Source organism: Hemiscyllium ocellatum, chromosome 11, assembly GCF_020745735.1.
Source record: "Hemiscyllium ocellatum isolate sHemOce1 chromosome 11, sHemOce1.pat.X.cur, whole genome shotgun sequence".
Classification (NCBI taxonomy): Eukaryota; Metazoa; Chordata; class Chondrichthyes; order Orectolobiformes; family Hemiscylliidae; genus Hemiscyllium; species Hemiscyllium ocellatum.
Genome location: NC_083411.1, coordinates 59,159,359 through 59,176,862, shown reverse-complemented (window position 1 = coordinate 59,176,862; position 17,504 = coordinate 59,159,359). Strand labels below are relative to the sequence as shown.

General features: G+C 43.4%; 1 pseudogene; it reads right to left on the bottom strand.

The window, feature by feature from the left end:
- LOC132820023 (sodium- and chloride-dependent neutral and basic amino acid transporter B(0+)-like) overlaps positions 1-17,504 on the bottom strand; it is a 101,771-nt pseudogene that overhangs the window by 62,700 nt on the left and 21,567 nt on the right.

Below are 17,504 nucleotides of genomic sequence, written 5' to 3'. Positions count from 1 at the left end.
CACCCAAAGTGGGAACATTTTCAGGATGGCAACCTGTAACTGTATCACAGAGATTAGAGCTCGGGCCTCGATTATGACGGGAATGAAGAAAGTTAAATATACAATCACCAAGTTTCCAAATCACAAAAATAGGTGGGAGGGCATTTGGTGAGGATGACACAAAGATTCTATTGAGAGATACAACAGGTTATGTGAAAGAACAAAAACTAGCCAGGTTGAATATAAAGTGGAAAAATGTGAGTAATACACTTTGGCGGGAGGAATAGAGGAGATTGAATATTATTTGACTGAAAAGACTGCAGAAAGCGTGCAGCACAGAAGGATTTGGGGTTCCTTGTGCATAAATCTGAAAAGCCTGGCCTTTAAATTTTATGGGTATGAGGGAAGGAAAATGGATAGTTGGCCTTTATTTCAAAGCAAACAGAATACAAAAATAGGTAAGCTTTGTTATAAATGTTCAAGGCACTAGTGAGACCATGGCTGGAATATTCGGAACAGTTTCTATTCCTCCATGGGATGAGGATGCCACTGGCTCAGTAGAATTTATCGTCCATCCCAGAGAGCAGTTAAGAGTCAACCATACTGCTATGTGTCCAGAGTCACATGTTGTCCAGACCAGGTAAGGATAGCAGTTTCTTTCCCTGAAGGACATTAGCAAACCAGAGGGGTTTTTTCATCTTTGACATTGATTCAAGGTCATAATTGGACTCTTAATTCTAGATTTTTATTGAATTCAATAAAACGGGGCAGCACAGTGATTCAGTGGTGAGCAATGTTGCCTCACAGCACCACGGACTGGGTTCAAATCCAGCCTCAGGTGGCTGTCTGTGTGGATTTTGCACATTCTCCCATGTCTGTATGGGTTTCCTCCAGGTGCTCCAGTTTCCTCCCACAGTCCAAAGTTATGCAGCTTGGTTGGACTGGCCCGTGCTAATTTCCTCTATAATGTCCACGGATGTGCAGGCTAGGCTGGTTAGGCATGGGAAATGCATGATTACGGGGATAGGGTAGGGTCTGGGTCTGGGTAGGATGCTCATCAAAGAGTTGGTGTGCACTCGTTGGGCCAAATGGCCCGCTTCCACATTGCAGAGATTTTATGATTCAAATTGCACCATTTGCCATGATGGGATTCGAGCCTGGATCCCTAAGGCAGTACCTGGGTTAACAATCCAGCGATTATATCATCAGGTCATCATCTCCCCCTCAAAAAAAATATTGGCTTTGGAGGCAGTCCAAAGAAGGTTCATGAGATTAATTTCGGATATGGAGAGATTTTCTTTCAGGAGTGTTCGAGTAGTTTGGGCTTGAGCTCTTTTGAATTTCGTGGAATAAGAGGCGATCTATTTTGAAAAGTATATGATTGTTAACGATTGTGCTTGATCAGATATAGGAATAGAGGCTGTTTTCACTTATGCTAGAGTCTGGGACCAGAAGGCATCTCCTGAGAACCAAGAGGTTACATATTTAAGACAGAGATGAGGAAGACTTTTTGCTCTTAGAGTGCAGTGGTATTCTTTTTACCACAGAGTGCTGTTGAGGCTGGTATATAAGTCTATTCATGTAAGATAGATTGTAAATCAGTAAAGGAATCAAACATTGTGGGGAAATGGTAGGAAAGTGGAGTGAAGGATAGTCAAATCAGCCATGACCTCATTGAATGGTGGCGCAAAATCAGTGGGGTGAATGGCCTACTTCAACTCCTCTGTCTTATGGTCTCATTGTCTTAAGTACTTATATTGCTATAAAACTCATACTTACACAGTCTGGGCTCTGTGCTGCCTCACTACATACAACAAACACACAGTAACTGCAAGCTGGCTGCTAATATTATCACTGCTACTGAAGGTCAGTCAGGAACCTTTGTACATCACATATTTGTGAAGCAATCTAACAGCAGAAAGATAAACTCCCTATGTGATCTTGGATTTGTGCAATAATACAAGTATCAGCAATTAACAAGACAATGACTGTAGTAAAATTGGCTGAAATCCAGCAAAAACAAGTGGATCCTGAGTGAAGGATGCAAAAAATGATGTTGTGTGTTTCATGCTGGTTTCTGGAACCAATTAGGTTTCATTGTCAGGAAGAGCAAGTGAATTCTGATACACGTCTGCCAGCATCTGATTCATTTGGTCTGATTTTATTAAAGAAACCTTAATTTTCACAAAGTACTTTAAATTTAATATGTTTATTTGTTTCGGTCTCTTTTATGATTGACTGACCATAGATCCAGCTGAGACCGATGAGTTGCAGGAGAGCTGTTATAACGAGAATCCAGTCCGTAACGTAATGATCCATTAAATTTAGCCAGTAAATCCCAGCCTAAAATTAAATGGAAAATTCAAAAATGTTACACAGGAAAATGATCGTACTCTTACTTTCAAATTCAGACTTTGATGAGATTTGAAAAATGTATACATGTAAGTGCTTATAATAAAAGCACAATTCTAACTAAAGCAAATTCAGAAGTCACAATGTCAGGTTATATTCCAACAGATTTATTTGAAATCACAAGCTTCTTCATCAGATGATGAAGGAGCAGTGCTCTGAAAGCTTCTGATTTCAAATAAACCTGTTGGATTATAGCCTGACATCGTATGACTTCTGAAATTGTCCACTCCAGTCCAACATTGTCACTTCCACATCATAACTAAAGCAAAATACTACAGATGCTGGAAATCTGAAACAAACACAGAAATTCCTGGAAAAAATCAGCAGGTCTGGCAGTATCTGTGGAGAAAGAAACTAACATATTGATTCCAGTCTGGTACAACTCATCTTCAGAACTGTTCCAACACAATTCTAACTCGATGCTCAATATTCCCTCATTCATTTGTGTGTGGGATTCAATTATGTTGCTGTTCCCTCTTCTCCATTCTCACCTGAAAGTCATTTTTGAAATGGGAGATCAGAATTTACCTGCAGTGTTCCAAATGTGATCTCACGTGATCAAATAAGTGAAGAGGTTACCTCAGAGTCCAATTGGACCTTGATCAGCTGGGCCAATGGGCTGAGGAGTGACAGATGGGGTTTAATTTAGATAAATGTGAGGTGCTGCATTTTCGAAAAGTAAGTTAGGGCAGAATTTATACACTTAATGTTAAGGTCCTGGGGAGCGTTGTTGAACAAAGAGACCTTGGGGCGCAGTTTCATGCAGAAGGTGGTGTGTGTATGGAAGTTTTGGAGGCTGGTATAATTACAACATTTAAAAGGCTTTTGGATGGATATATAAATAGGAATAGTCTAGAGTGATATGGGCCCAATGCTGGCAAATAAGACTACATTAATTTAGGATATCTGATACCATGGATGAAGGATCTGTTTCTGTGCTGTACATCTCTGACTTTATGACCCTATGGGTGGCATGGTGGCTCAGTAGTTAGCACTACTGCCTCACAGCGCCAGAGACCCAGGTTCAATTCCCGCCTCAGGCAACTGTCTGTGTGGAGTTTGCACATTCTCCCTGTGTCTGCGTGAGCACTCTCCGGGTATTCTGGTTTCCTCCCACACTCCAAAAATGTGCAGGTTAGGTGAGTTGGCCATGCTAAATTGTCTGTAGTGTTAGGTGTAGGGGAATGGGTCTGGGTGGGTTGCTCTTCGGAGGGTTGGTGTGGACTTGTTGGGCCGAAGGGCCTGTTTCCACATTGTAAGTAATCTAATCTAATCTAAATACATCCTAGATTTAGACATCATGACCCCTCATGTACATCTTAACTCTTTGCCTCCAGTTTTAACTGCCTGGGAACATTGCATTAATGGGATTTGTGAAATTACCAACTCTCCCCACTCAGTATCTGAACTACATTCCCATTCAACACAAATATCTGAATAAGGGAACATGGCTCAGGAGTAGGCCATCCTGTCCCTGGGGCTTACTCCACCATTTAATAAGGTTAAAATCACACACCAGGTTATGATCCAACAGGTTTATTTGGAAGCACTAACTTTCTGACCGCCGCTCCCTCATCAGGTGGTTATGGAGTATAAGATCGTATGACATAGAATTCAAAGCAAACTTTTGAAAGCTAGTGCTTCCAAAAGAACCTGTTGGACTATAACCTGGTGATATGTGATTTTCAACTTTGTACATCCTAGTCCAACACTGGCACCTCCACATAATTTAATAAGGTTACCGCTGTTATGAATTGCTTTGAATATATTTGCGTCCTTCTTTCCATAATACAAGCAATACTGTATACAGACTCTCACATTATGGAACCATCAGTGCACTGTATAACTGAAGCTTAACATCTCTACTTTTGTATCCACTCAGCCTTGCAGCAAATGATAAAGTTATATTAGCTTTCCCAAATATATAGGTGAGGATTGCAAATGCTGGAGATCAAAGTTGAAGAGTGCGGTGCTGGAAAAACACAGCCAGTCAGGCAGCATCTGAGGAGCAGGAGAGTTGATGTTTTGGGCATAAGCCCTTCATCAGGAATGAGGCTTGTGGGCCAAGGGGGCTGAGAGATAAATGGGAGAGGGATGAGGCTGGGGGGAGGATAGTTGAGAATGCACTAGGTAATATATCTCCCTCCCCACCCCTATCCATGGTCCATAAAGACCATTCCTTCTGCAACTCCCTTGTTCAGTCCATGCCCCCACCAACCCACCCTCCTATCCTGGCACCTTCCCCTGCCACCAAAAGAATTGCAGAACTCCACCCACGCCTCCCCACTTACCTCCGTCCAAGGCCCCAAAGGAGCCTTCCACATCTGTCAGAGATTTATCTGCACTTCCACACACATCATCTACTATGTCTGTTGCTCCCAATGTGGTCTCCTCTACATCGGGGAGACAGAACTCCAGTTTGCAGAACGTTTCAGAGGGCATCTCCAGGACACACGCTCAAACAATCCCATTGCCCCATTGCCGAACACTTTAACTCCCCATTCACTAAGGACATGCAAGGCCTGGGCCTCCTCCACCGCCAAACCCTAACCACCCGATGCCTGGAGGAAGAATGCCTCATCTTCCACATTGGGACCCTCCAACCACATAGGATCAATGTGGATTTCACCAGTTTCCTCATTTTCCCTCCCCCCACCTTATCCCAGATGCAACTTTCCAACTGGACACCACCCTCTTGACCTGTCCTACCTGTCCATCTTCCTTCCCACCTATCTACTCCATCCTCCTCTCTGACCTATCGCCTTCACCCCCAACTTCATCTACCTATCGCATTCTCAGCTACCTTACCCCCAGCCCACTCCTTCTCTCATTTATCTGTCAGCCCTCTTGGGCCACCAGCCTCACTCCTGATGAAGGTCTCATACCCAAAACATTGATTTTCCTGCTCGTTGGATTCTGCCTGATCTGCTGTGCTTTTCCAGCAGCACACTCTTCGTTTTTCCTAAATATATTGGAGGGTTGTTTTTCAGACTGGAGGCCTGTGACCAGTGGAGTGCCACAAGGATTGCTGCTGGGTCCTCTACTTTTTGTCATTTATATAAATGATTTGGATGTGAGCGTAAGAGGTACAGTTAGTAAATTTGCAGATGACACCAAAATTGGAGGTGTAGTGGACAGCGAAGAAGGTTACCTCAGATTACAACAGGATCTTGATCAGATGGGCCAATGGGCTGAGAAGTGACAGATGGAGTTTAATTCAGATAAATGCGAGGTGCTGCATTTTGGGAAAGCAAATCTTAGGACCTATATGCTTAATGGTAAGGGCGGAGGGAGTGTTACTGAACAAAGAGACCTTGGAGTGGAATCGCTGGTAGATAGGATCGTGAAGAAGGCATTTGGTATGCTTTCCTTTATTGGTTAGAGTATTGAGTACAGGAGTTAGAAGGTCATGATGCAGCTGTACAGGACATTGGTTAGACCACTGTTGAAATATTGTGTGCAATTCTAGTCTCCTTCCTATTGGAAAGATTAGATTAGATTATTTACAGTGTGGAAACAAGCCCTTCGGCCCAACAAGTTCACACCGATCCGCCGAAGCGCAACCCACTCAGACCCATTCCCCTACATTTACCCCTTCATCTAACACTATGGGCAATTTAACTTGGCCAATTCACCTAACTTGCACATTTTTGGATTGTGGGAGGAAACCGGCGCACCCGGAGGAAACCCACACAGACACGGGGAGAATGTGCAAACTCCACACAGAGAGTCACCTGAGGCGGGAATTGAACCCGGGTCTCTGGCGCTGTGAGGCAGCAGTGCTAACCACTGTGCCATCGTTGTGAAATATGAAAGGGTTCAGAAAAGATTTACAAGGATGTTGCCAGGGTTGGAGGATTTGAGCTATAGGGAGAGGTTGAACAGGCTGGGGCTGTTTTCCTTGGCACGTCGGAGGCTGAGGGGTGATCTTATAGAGGTGTACAAAATTATGAGGGGCATAGATAGGATAAATAGACAAAGTTCCCTGGGGTCAGGGAGTCCAGAACTGGAGGGCCTAGGTTTAGAGTGAGAGGGGAAAGATATAATAGAGACCTAAGGGGCAACTTTTTTCCACACAGAGGGTAGTACGTGTATGGAATGAGCTACCAGAGGAAGTGGTGGAGGCTGGTACAATTGCAACATTCAGAAGGCAATTGGATGGGTATATGAAAGGAAGGGTTTGGAGGGATATGGGCTGGGTGCTGGCAGGTTGGACTAGATTGGGTTGGGATATCTGGTCAGCATGGACAGATTGGACTAAAGGGTCTGTTTCCATGCTATACATCTCTATGACTCTATATGCTGCATCTGCACAGTAACTTTTGATTGTCACGCATCCTTCTGTCTCTCAGAGTTCTGCAATCTCTAATCATTTTGATATGATGTTTTATTTTTTATTCTTCCTGCTAAAAGGGAAACACTTCATGTTTTCCTACATTATACTCCATTTGCTACATCTTTGCCCACCGACTTAAACCATCTTTCTCTTTTTATAGCCCCCTTATGTCTTCCTTGAAAATTACTTTCCAATTTTATGTCATCAGCAACTTTGGTAGCTGTGTCTTCTACTGCTTCATCTATGTCATTGATGTAAATTGTAAATCATTCAAATGCCAGAATTGACCCTGAGGCACGCCACTTGTTACATCATGAGAACCTGAAAAAAAAACACATTTGTGCTGACTCTCTGTTTACTATTAGCCAGCTAATTTTCTGTCCATGTCAATATGCTAACCCCTGTACCATGAGCTCCTATGTTCTACAATAAATATTAATGTGACACTTTATCAAATGCCTCTGGAAATATAAGAAAAAGTACATCCACCATTTCCCCATTATCCAAACACTCATATTATTTCTGACATAATTCTAACAAATTGGTGAAATATGTTCTCTCCCTTCACAAGACCGTACTGGCTCTATTTGACTACTTCAAAACCTACATTGTCATGCCACAAATTCCTTAATAATAATTGCTAACATTTTACTTATAATAGATAGTAAGTTAACTGCTCTGTATTTCTTTCTTTTTGAATAAAAGATTTATATTTTCTAACCCAGTCAGAGAGTCAAAAGGTGTGGTGCTGGAAAAGCACAGCTGGTCAGGCAGCATCCAAGGAGCAGGAGACAATAGACAATAGGTGCAGGAGTAGGCCATTCAGCCTTTCGAGCCTGCACCGCCATTCAATATGATCATGGCTGATCATTCCTAATCAGTATCCGCTTCCTGCCTTATCTCCATAACCCTTGATTCCACTATCTTTGAGAGCTCTATCCAACTCTTTCTTAAATGAATCCAGAGACTGGGCCTCCACTGCCCTCTTGGGTAGAGCATTCCACACAGCCACCACTCTCTGGGTGAAGAGTTTCTCCTCATCTCTGTCCTAAATGGTCTACCCCGTATTTTTAAGCTGTGTCCTCTGGTTCGGCACTCACCCATCAGCGGAAACATGTTTCCTGCTGCCAGAGTGTCCAATCCTTTCATAATCTTATACGTCTCAATCATATCCCCTCTCAGTCTTCTAAACTCAAGGGTATACAAGCCCAGTCGCTTCAGTCTTTCAGTGTAAGGTAATCCCTCCATTCCAGGAATTGACCTTGTGAACCTACGCTGCACTCCCTCAATAGCCAGAATGTCTTTCCTCAAATTTGGCGACCAGAACTGCACACAGTACTCCAGGTATGGTCTCACCAGGGCCCTGTACAGCTGCAGAAACACCTCTTTGCTTCTGTACTCAATCCCTCTTGTTATGAAGGCCAGCATGCTATTAGCTTTCTTCACTACCTGCTGTACCTGCATGCTTGCCTTCATTGACTGGTGTACAAGAACACCCAGATCTCTCTGTACTGCCCCTTTACCTAAATTAATTCCATTGAGGTAGTAATCTGCCTTCCTGTTCTTGCCACCAAAGTGGATAACCATACATTTATCCACATTAAACTGCATCTGCCCATGCATCTGCCCACTCACCTAACTTGTCCAGGTCACCCTGTAATCTCCTAACATCCTCATCACATTTCACCCTGCCACCCAGCTTTGTATCATCAGCAAACTTGCTAATGTTATCGCTGATGCCATCTTCTATATCATTAACATATATTGTAAAAAGCTGCGGTCCCACACGGATCCTTGCGGTACCCCACTGGTCACTGCCTGCCATTCCGAAATGGAGCCGTTTATCACTACCCTTTGTTTCCTGTCAGCCAACCAATTTTCAATCCAATCTAGTACTTTGCTCCCAATACCATTCGCCCTAAGTTTACTCACTAACCTCCTACGTGGAACTTTATCAAAAGCTTTCTGAAAGTCCAGGCACATTACATCTACTGGATCTCCCTTATCCATCTTCAGAGTTACATCCTCAAAAAACTCCAGAAGATTAGATTACTTACAGTGTGGAAACAGGCCCTTTGGCCCAACAAGTCCACACCGACCCGCCGAAGCACAACCCACCCATACCCCTACATTTACCCCTTACCTACGGGCAATTTAGCATGGCCAATTCACCTCACATCTTTGGACTGTGGGAGGAAACTCCATGCAGACACGGGGAGAATGTGCAAACTCCACTCAGTCAGTCACCTGAGGCGGGAATTGAACCCGGGTCTCTGGAGCTGTGCATAAATCCATGCTGACTCTGTCCTATCCTGTTACTACTATCCAGATGTGCCGTAATCTCATCCTTTATAATAGACTCCAGCATCTTTCCCACCACTGAGGTCAGACTAACTGGTCTATAATTTCCTGCTTTCTCTCTCCCACCTTTCTTAAAAAGTGGTATAACATTAGTCAGTCTCCAATCCTCAGGTACCGATCCCGAATCTATCGAATTCTGGAAAATAATCACCAACGCATCCACGATTTCCCGAGCCACCTCCTTCAGTACCCTGGGATGTAGACCATCAGGCCCCGGGGACTTATCAACCTTCAGACCTAACAGTCTCTCCAACACCAAATCCTGGCAAATACAGATTCCCTTAAGTTCAGGTCCTTCGGTCACTGCTACCTCAGGGTCTTCCCCAGTCTTGTGTCTTCCCCAGTGAACACAGATCTGAAGTACCCATTTAATTCTTCTGCCATTTCTTTGTTCCCTGTAATATATTCCCCTGTTTCTGTCTTCAAGGGCCCAATTTTAGTCCTAAACATTTTTTTGCCTTGCACATACTTGAAAAAGCTTTTACTATCCTCCTTTATATTATTGGCCAGTTTACCTTCGTATCTCATTTTTCCTCTGCGTATTTCCTTCTTAGTAATCCTCTGTTGTTCTTTAAAAGCTTCCCAGTCCTCTGTTTTCCCACTTATCTTTGCTATGTTATACTTTTTCTCTTTTAACTTTATATGTTTCTTAACTCCCCTCGTTAGCCACGGCCACCCATGCCTCCTCCTGGGATCTTTCTTCCTTTTAGGAATGAACTGATCCTGCAACTTCTGCATTATACACAGAAATATCTGCCATTGTTCCACCACGGTCATCCCTGCTAAGGTATTGCACCATTGAACTTTGGCCAGCTCTTCCCTCATAGCTCCATAGTTCCCTTTATTCAACAGAAGTACTGTCACTTCCGACTGTACCCTCTCCCTCTCAAACTGCAGATTGAAACTTAATGTATTATGGTCACTACTTCCCAATGGCTCCTTCACTTCGAGGTCTCTGACCAATTCTGGTTAATTACACAATACTAGATCCAGAATTGCCTTCTCCCTGGTCGGCTCAAGCACCAGCTGCTCTAAGAATCCATCTCTGATGCACTCCATAAAGTCTCTTTCTTGAGGTCCAATACCATCCTGATTCTCCCAGTCTACCTGCATGTTAACATTCCCCATAACAACTGTAGTAACATCTTTACCACAGGTCAATTTCAGCTCCTGATTCAACTTACATCCGACATCCAGACTACTGTTTGGGGGCCTGTAGATGACTCCCAAGAGGGTCATTTTACCCTTAGTATTTCGCAGCTCTATCCACACTGACTCTACATTCCCTGACTCTAGGTCCCCCCGCGCAAGGGACTGAATATCGTCCCTTTCCAACAAGGCCACTCCACCCCCTCTGCCCGTCAGTCTGTCCTTACGATAGCACGTGTAGCCTTGAATATTCATTTCCCAGGCCCTGTCCACTTGAAGCCACGTCTCAGTTATCCCCACAATATCGTATCTGCCAATTTCCAAAAGAGCCTCAAGCTCATCCATCTTATTTCTAATGCTTCGTGCGTTCATATACAGCATTTTTAATTTGTTACTGCTCTCACCCTTCCCATCAACCCCTATTCCACTCAACCTTACAGCATGATCCCTTTTTGAATTTTCTGCCTCATTGATACAGTTGTCTTTCTTGACTTCTCTTGTTCTAACTTTTCCTTCAACTTCCTTTTTGTACATCCAGTTTGTCCCCTCCCCCCCGCTACTTAGTTTAAATGTAGCGGTGTTGCAGTAGAAAACCTGCCTGCCAGAATGCTGATCCCTAACCTGTTAAGGTGCAAACCGTCTCTCTTGTAGAATTTATGTTTGCAACAAAATGTACCCCAGTGATTCAAGAACTTAAATCCTTGCTTCCTGCACCAGTTCCCCAACCACACATTCAAGTCCATTATCTCCTTGTTTCTGGCCTCACCAGCCCGAGGAACTGGAAGCAAACCAGAGATAACCACCTTGGACGTCCTGCTTTTCAGCCTTCATCCTCGTTCTCCAAAGTCCCGCTGTAGTATGTGCCTCCTCTTCTTCCCGACATCATTTGTGCCGACATGTACCACCACCTCTGGCTCTTCACCCTCGTCCTTGAGGATTTCCTGCACTCTGTCCGCGATGTCTTTCACCCTGGCACCAGGAAGACAACACACCATCTTTAAATCCCGTCTGCTGCCACAAAAACCCCGGTCAGTTCCTCTCACGATGGAGTCCCCTATTACCACGGCTCTATGCGATGTCCGACTCTTCCGCTCTGCCTCTGCGCCAACTTTTGATTGACAGACCTGGCCGCCTCGCGGACTGGCAGTGTCATCAGTCTCCACTGTTTCCAACAGCTTCAACTTGTTCCTGACAGGTACTTCTCCTGGGGTCTCTTGCACCTGTCTCCTCTCTGCCTTCCTCATCGTCTGCTCTCTTCTGCTCTCTTCTGGCATGATTGGTGTAATAACCTCGCTGAAGGTCTTGTCCAGAAAGATCTCATTCCCTCGGATGAGCCTAAGGTCCTCGAGTTCTTTCATCAGCGCTGCAATATGCTCGGTCAATAGCTGAATGTGCACCCACTTTCCGCACATGTACGAGTCAGACACACCAGAGTCGTTGACCTCCCACATCAAGCACATAGCGCACTGAACCAGCTGGGCAGTCATGTCTTCACCCTCTTCAACTGTGGCGTAGTCACTTCACTCAACCTCCTTTTCAAAGACTCCTGAGCTGAAGCCTCACTCTTCGATTAAAAACTTCCTTAGACCCTTGTTTTGTAGCAAGCCTGTGGACTCTTAATTTAGGTTCTTAACACACCCACTCTAATAGCAAATCACTTACCTTCCCGACCGACTTTGCGCTCCGCCTGAACTTCCGCCCAGCTCCCGCCGCTCTCTGCTGCGAAAAGAGAGAGTTGACGTTTTGAGCACAAGCTCTTCATTTCTGATTAAGGGCTTAAGCTCAAAACATCGACTCTACTGCTCCTCAGATGCTGTCTGACCAGCCGTGCTTTTCCAGCGCCACACTTTTTGACTCTAATCTCCAGCATCTGAAGTCCTCACTTTCTCATGTCGGCCCGACCAAGTAATAATTGAAGTTTCCTTCCGTAAAGGACATTAGTGAACCAAAGGGGTGTTTCTAACAATCAACAATGGATTCATTTGAATTCATTAGACTCTTAATTCCAGAGTCTATTGAATTCAAATTATACCATCTGCTGTGGCAGGATTCAAACCTGGATTCCCAAAACATTCCCTGGATCTCTGGATTAACAGTCTACCGATAATACCAGTAGGCCATTGTCTCCCCTAAGGCTAGGCTAAGCTAAGCATGTTTGCAGACAGTGAGGGAGAAAATTCTGATGCCGATGATCATGACATGATGCTGAGTTGCAGCATCTAACATCAAGGCAACTGAGTTACCAGTCAAGAGCAACTGAAAATAACACACTTCTCTTCAAATCGGTATACAATCACCAGGTCAGAATGAGTTGTCAAACCTCCAAAACGATTTATTGATGATTGGATTATCAATCTTCTTAATTCACATTTTTATTGTTTGTTGGTAACCTCAGTCAATGCAGAAGTTGAACCTGTGTTGTTGGTGCCCCTCTCCCTCCGCCCCCCCCCCCCCCCCCCCCCCCCATTGTAAATCAGCCATCCAGGAGAAAGTGAGGACTACAGATACTGGAAATCAGAGTCAAAACGTGTGGTGCTGGAATCATCTTCCTGGTAAAGAGCTTATGGTCGAAACATCAACTCTCCTGCTCCTCAGATGCTGCCTGACCGGCTGTGCTTTTCCAGCATCACTCTCTTTAAAACCAACCATCCAGCCAACTGAGCCAAAAGAAAACAGTGTGGTGGTGGTGGATAAGCAGGAATATCATAGGGGATAGTGGAGGAGCTGATCATCACAGGAGGAGACTGAAGAGAAACAGAAGGAACATCGGTGAAAAGGGAGAAGGCTAGGAGAGGTGGGGAGGGTATATAATGTAGAGGAGGAGGGTAGAGTGTGAACAAATCAAAGGAAACATTAACGGCCGCATCTTTCTCTTAACTGGCTCATACAGAGGGCTAGCAGAGAATGTGCACTATAATGGGAAGGGTTCAAGATCTCTTCCTGCACAACGCAATTATACCCAACAGAAACAGAAATTGAAGAATATGATTGCACAAGGCCTCATTTGAAGGCTTGGCAATGAAGGGAAGCTTTTGCTACAGATTAAAAGTGAATGAACAATTCCGTGTCTCAAACATAATTTCTCTCAGAGAGAAGCACTTGGGTGCACCAACAGTGACAATGGTGGTGGAGCTGGTGGGAAGCAGAGAGTATTCCACATACAGCCATGCAGGAGCATTCACAGGTACATGTATCTGGAAGTTAAGGGCATAGGGATCAGGCCACCTGCGGAATTCTAAAAGCAAAGGAATGTGGATGCTGGAAATCTGAAACAAGAACAAAATTTGCCAGAGAAACTCAGCAGGTCAGACAGCTTCTGTGGAGAGAAAGCAGAGTCAACATTTCAGGACCAGTGATCCTTCTTCAGAACTCATTGTTGCTAGGAAAAGATGGGATATACACTGAAGACAGGGATTGGGAGAACGGAGTGAACAACAGGTGGAGATGGAGCCCACACAAAGAGAGAACACTTGTTGGGCAGACAAAGGAATGGATACTGTTGAGCCTGGGTGAAAGAAAAGTTGCTTATGGGGACCATTAGTGAGTGAAAATGGGTTAGCTGTGATGAAAGGAGCCCAAGGTCATCTGGAAACTCTGGTCAGCATCCCATTTCCATTTGGGGTCCCTGCAGTTGTCAGGACTCGATATCAAGTTCAATATTTTTCGGGCCTGAGCACCTTCATCCATGTCATCCCTCCCACTGGGCCTGACCTTGTCAAAACAGTGTTGGGGCATACATAATGGTAAATTCATTGCTTTTGGATCCAATATTCTATCACAATAACAATCTAACTGTTTGAACATAGGACAGAAAACATTTCTTCAAGAGGCATGCTTTTCAAACATAAACAGATGCTTGTAGCTGAAGCTCTTTAGTAAACTCTATTGCCTCATTATACCAGGGGCATATGGGCATAGGGTGAAAAAGGCCCCTGTACAGCTCACTGTGTATTGCTCAGTTCACAACAGAAAAATCGAGAAGACTGTGAGGGTGTATCAGGCATGTCAAAGTCAGCCACCACATCAACAGAAAAAAAATTTCTCTACCCTCACAAGATTCCAATATATCTTTGGTTGAAGCTTGTAACAGATTTACTTACCATCCACGGTGACAATTTCCACCAAGTCACTGAGTAATATTCCAATTTTCCAACCACCAGACATTGGAAGGATTACTCAACTACACCCATGGTAATCACCATAAGTATAAAGTGCATTGTGTACCTGGAGAAAATATCTGAAATTGGATCATACTGCACTGATAAATATCTTATGGACCTAGGATACCTTGGATGTGTACTACGTGGGGTCTAAATCATGTGACAGCCTCACCACATTATCCCAGACCCAATATTTTTGCTGAATGAAATGGTTCATACTATTCAGCCATCCGTCATGAAGTGAGCAACCGGACACCATCTCCATATTGCCATGTCACACTTCATAACAATACGTCTAGGTATGGGCTTTCTATTACCAGCAACAATCACATTAAAAAGCAAGTCAGGACACATTTGTCAAGTCATGAACAGTCCAATTTCCTGTAAATATGGGATAAACATCTTGAACATTCAGGCAGAATAAAAACAGCACTCATTTGACATCTGGGTGTGGAATTATCTAGTTTGTGAGAGTGGTAAAAGGTTTGAATCATACATCCCATCCAGGGAACATGGTCACCCACAGAAGTACTCAGAAAGTGCAGTGAGCCTTAAACTCAAGGAGTCACAATATCTAATGGAACAATGAGAAAGAGGAATAGAAAATAATTTGGGGAATTGTACAACATTCTAACATTGAGCATTCTGACTGTGCACAGAGCACCACCAGAGGTAAACTCAGGGAATGAAAATGTTGAACGCAACCATGAAAATAATCTCCTCTTTAACAAAAGGAAAGTCACCAAAATATCAGTGAGCCAAGAACAGTCAGTTGATAAATCTAGATCACAGGACAGAAAGAAGATCATGAGATCTGGAAGGATTATTAAATTATTGATTCATTGTACAACCACTTAAAGTCTTAAACAGTTCAATTCTTAAACTCCTAAGCACAGTGACCTATTTTTGGAGTGATAGTTCTCACAACCAGTCTGAGAAATATTTATTTTCATTCATGTATGTTATAGGAATATAGTAATATCATTTTAAGAAGAACATGCTGATGAGCATATAACCTTGATATAATACATGTCACTGACAGCTATAGACTTGTTCAGTGTGCAGTACATATTGCGAAGGGAGAGCAGCTATGCTTCCCTGTAACAACTAACCGCGATAACGAATGTGTCTGCTGAGCAATTTTATGACATTAAAAACTGAACCGTGGTCCTGTTTCCCAGTCCTATTGTAAGAGTGGATTATCTGAGAATAAACTCAGAATCACAGCAAGATATCAATATGACATGATCACTGCACAACATTAAACAACTGCAAAAAGAAAGGACCAGAACACTAATGCCTTCTTTATTTTTTCATCCTGTGAATTTGATCACCTTTTACAGTTACTGAGTACATGTGAAAACAGCTGATATCACTGAAATACAACCTACCTGTGTCACACATAGAAGGCCAAGCAGATAAAATAACGAACAAACACCAGCTGTCAGAAGAAGGCGCTTTGATTGGACCAATGTAGGGAACTGGTCTTGCAGGGCTGTCATAACTGTTTCTGATGGAAGAAAATGTCAAATGAAGACATTAATTAATAACTTGCACAATGACAGGACAAAACATCACTGGACACACCAAAGCCCCGGAGTAAAAGGTTTCTGCATCCATTTTCTGGCTCTGAGATATGTATTTTTCCCCCAGTTGTATTTTTCCTGTTGCTTTGATGCAGAGGAAAACTGCATCATCGTTATCCTCAAATATCACGTAGGGTGTTTCAACGTGAGTGAGTTTCAACATGAGTGAGTTTCAACATGAGTGAATAAGTTTGCTGACCATCCTGCTCCCTGTAAGGCAGGTAAATAAAAATCCCCATCTCTTGAACAGCAAGATCTGTCTCAACGAAAAGATAAATTCTAGGCATGAGAGCAAAGAAAAGATATAGAACATTAACATCTGAGATTGAAGATCACCAGAAGAGCTATTGGGCAGAGGAACATAGAAATTAGGAGCGAGTGGACAATTCAGCCCTTCAAACCCACTCGACCATTTGTCACATTCATGGCTGTTCTTATTGTGGTTGCAATTCCTGCCTGTTTCCCACAGCCCTTTGTCCCATTTTTCATCAAAACATATCTATTTCTTTCTTGAATTTGTTGATTGATTCTGCCTCTTCTGCACTCTGGGGCAGTGAGATCCACAGATTCACAACCCTGTCAGAGAAATAGTTTCTCCTCACCCCAGTTTTGAACCTACTTCCTCTCAGGCTATATCTATGACCTCTTGTTCAAGACTGTCCGACAAGGAGGAATATCTGTTCCACATCTACCTTATCAATCCCCTTGAGCATTTTATGTGTGTCAATCAGATCATCCCTCATTCTTCTGATCTCCACATCCTTCCTCAAGTAAAGAAACCAGAACTAGATACAATACTCCAAGTATGGTCTCAACATCATCTCATATAATTGTGACAACATTACTTTTATAAACCAGTTCTTTTGCAATAAATGCCAAGATTCCACTTGCCTTTCTTATTAGATGCAGCCCCTACATACCCACTTTCTGTGATTCATACACAAGGACACCCAGATCCCTCTACACTGAGGCACTTTGAATCTGCTTCTGATTTAATTAATAATTTGCTCTTTCATTATTCTTGCCAAAATATGTAACCTCGCACCTATCCACGTTAAATTCCATCTGCCAGATTCTAGTTCATTCTCTAGCTGTGAATTTTGTTTTGTTACATTCTGTCCCTCCTGGCAGCTCATTGATATAGATTGTCAACAATTGATGTCAGAGGATTGAACCCTGTGCTACCCCAATAGTTACAGTTCGCCAGAAGGACCCATTTATCCCGCCCCTCTGCTTTCTGTCAGTCAACCAATCCTCTATCCGAACCAATACTCTACCCCAAACACCCTCCGGTCTAACCTTTTGTATCAGTCTTAATGCAGCACCTTATCAATGTCTTCTGGAGGTCTAGATATAACACATCCACTGTGTCCCCATTATCCAACTTGATAGTTACATCCTCAAAAATTCCAACAATTTTGTCAAGTTCAACTTGTCCTGTATGAAACCATGCTGCCACTGGGGAATTGAGCTTTGTTGTTCCAAGTGGTCATTATTATTGACTCCAGCAACTTCCTCACG